Consider the following 3,217-nt stretch of genomic DNA (forward strand, 5'->3'; position numbering starts at 1 on the left):
TAAAACCTCAACAGCAATGTTTTTTAATGTGAACAAGACGAATTGCAAAGTATGCTACAATAGCGTGGACATGTTCTTTCTTAGAAACAAGAAAGCAAGCTAGGAATGCCTGTGTCTCGTTAGAAGTAATTAAATAATACCAGGGAGAACACGTTTATTATAAGGGTTAAAGTCACGTTATAGTTACATTCGAATAGAAATAATTCATTTTTTCGTTTGTTTTCTTTCTATTTGTTAGATAAATTAATTAAAAGCCATCTTATCAAGTAGCATAATCGTTTTTTATACTTTTATTGATTCATCTATTAGTACCAAGTCAAGTACCAATGAATACTACTGTATATAAATTATGCAATATGCAATAGGAACATACGGTATTATAAGATCCTTCTGAAATTGAATGTGGTCTTTCCATTAATTAACGATTCCTCGCCTCTGAATAATTATACTGTTAAATATTATCGTAAATAAACTTTTCTAATTGATATAAATTCACTGTATTTATGATATTTATATAAGCTTGTAACACAACTTCCATATCACATGACTTAATATATCAAACATACAGGGTGATTCACTGATAGAGTTCAATAGATTTTTTTCTCGGAAGAGATAGAGACTTGAGACTAATAACCAAGTTTATAGAGCAGAAAATAATACAGTCGACCCCCCTATAAGATAGAGATACGTTCCATTCTCTAGGAATCCGCTTTCTTACGAATCCTTCCAATCACAACCCGACACGTGTAAAGTTTACGGACTACGGCTGTTTGAAAGATTTTCTTCCATAAAATTAATCGATTCTAGACTAATCCGACTCAACATTTCCAAAATACGTATATATTTTTTGGGAATAATCCGTATAAACTACGCTATAAACAAAAAATTGTAGGATTACTTACCGAGTGTCACCATTCGACATTGCCATTGCTCAACATTGTTTTCGTCGCGGAACAGCTCAGCAAAGAGCGGCCGATTTCTAACAACTTATTTTTCTGTGAAAACTTCGTAGAACTTCGGAGACATCATTAATATAAATAATTTTAATCGCCGTTGAATAAGAAATGTTTCTTTCACAAGAAATGTATAAAATTACAGTACTGTATTAGACTTACGGTACCTAATTTACATACTGACAGACGATAGTTAGCGTAAAAATCTCCGTAGCGTGGCGCCACGCTAGACGGCGGAAATTATATATTTAATTATAACAAAGTTACAATAAGTTAATATATAATTATATATACAGTACCTAATTTATATATAATTAATATATAATTATATGTACAGTACCTAATTTATATATAATTTATATAATACTGTCCAGACGATAGAAATCTCTCCGTAGCGTGGCGCTACGGACGGCGGGAAAGTAGTTCGGTTTCCCGATGACGTTTGAGGTGTTTATAGGGAACTTTTACTATTTTTTACGGATACCGGTAGCAATTTTTTCGTAGTTTTATAGGAATCGTAACTATAGGGACCGTAATTATAGGGGGGTCGACTGTAATTTTTAGTGACCTTGGGTGATCTTGAAAATAAGCGGTTTTTGAGATACAAAACAAAATTTTTTAATTATAAGGAGCCCTTTTAAGTCATTTCTAAAAATATGATTTCTCTTTTTCCCCAATATTTCTATTCTGGAAAATAAGTTTATCCGTTTGTTTATCAAAAAGTTTTACGTGACAGAAATATGATAATAATGAAAGTACATTTCATAATTTATTTAAATTAAATGCTGAGAATGTCTATCCTCTTGGCGTATACAGGTATTTATTCTTCTAGGAGAAGCATTTAATACATTTCGTAATAAACTTTCCGAAATTTTGATTTTCATATTTTCAGTAGAAGAACTCTGAAAGTAAAGCATTTCGTTAATTCGTCCCGATAAACACTGGCATAGAGATTTCCATCCTGTAAATAATTTTGGTGATTGTACTTAAAATCATTAGTATATCAAATACTTCTTCATTTGAATAACCCATTTTCATGAAAATAGAGAAAACAAGTGCAAAAATGAAAAAAAAAGACCACTCCTTCATGCCTTTGAAAAAGTAACAGTTCAATTTATTCAAAGCTTACTTGTTCAACTATCTGATACGATCAGATAAAGAACGAAACTAATAAACTTACTTTCCAGCATAGAAACTTTCGAAAAAAAAAGAAATCAGATTTTGTAAAAGAAAGTTGCCGATATCATGAAAACAGTTAGGTTTAAAATAATTTTAAAAAATATATACATAGATTAAATACTGTATAAAGTTGCAAATTTAGCAGAAAGTTTGTCTAATTTACAAAATAGGCAGCATTCTCGGATAGAAGTATGAAAAGCACTTAACTTTTAAACAAAATTAAAACAAACTGAATATATTTTGCTGATTATTTTATTCTTACGTAAAAGATATAATGTCAAATTAACTTTAATGAATATGGGAAGGTGAGACTACGTTAAGGTTTGAAAAGTCATAAGATGACAACCACTTTGATGAGAACGATAATTTTTTTTTATTCTCAGCAACTACAACATTTGATAATATATAATACAAAATTTAATTTTCGAAAAACGTTTTTAAAAACAAGAAAATTTAATATTTAAAAATTATATGTAAATGCACCATCTTGCCCCATCCATGGGGTAAGATGGGGGATATTATTTTAAATACAAAAAGGACAGATTAAAATCGTTAAACTGTTGTTTTCTTCAATATTGGCACAAGAACAGTGTGCCCATTTATCACAACGACTACATTTAGCCCAGCTCACTGTAGATGCAGAGTATAACCCTCCACATTCTGTGTCATTTGTCTTTTGTTTTTTGTTAGGCCTACCCTTGCTGATGCCTGTAACTTTTGATTTTACGGAATTTTTTTTCGGTAAAGAAAGACCGCTTTCCTGGGGTGCCGAAATTGCTGTTGATTGTTTTTGTTGTTCCACCAGATGCTGCTTATACGGTGTATCTGTTAGGATTGCTGTTTTCCCTCTCCTTCTGCTATTTTCGATTTTTTTCTTGGTTCCAACATGTGGAATTGGCATTATTTGTATGGGAGAGACATGAGTAAAAACTGAATGAGTAGGCCTACTTGTAGTGGTGTAATCGGTGACCGTTTCTGTACCCAGATTAGGCATATCTTTACCTTCATGGTTTTGGTTGTCCCAAACAAGCATCCTGGTGTGTCCTGCTGCAGAAGGGGCTTATTTGTCGTCTCTGCAGCAATAA

The sequence above is a fragment of the Centruroides sculpturatus genome, unplaced genomic scaffold (assembly GCF_000671375.1).
Source record: "Centruroides sculpturatus isolate CEXI.00-Female unplaced genomic scaffold, Cexi_2.0 scaffold1240, whole genome shotgun sequence".
Taxonomy (NCBI): Eukaryota; Metazoa; Arthropoda; class Arachnida; order Scorpiones; family Buthidae; genus Centruroides; species Centruroides sculpturatus.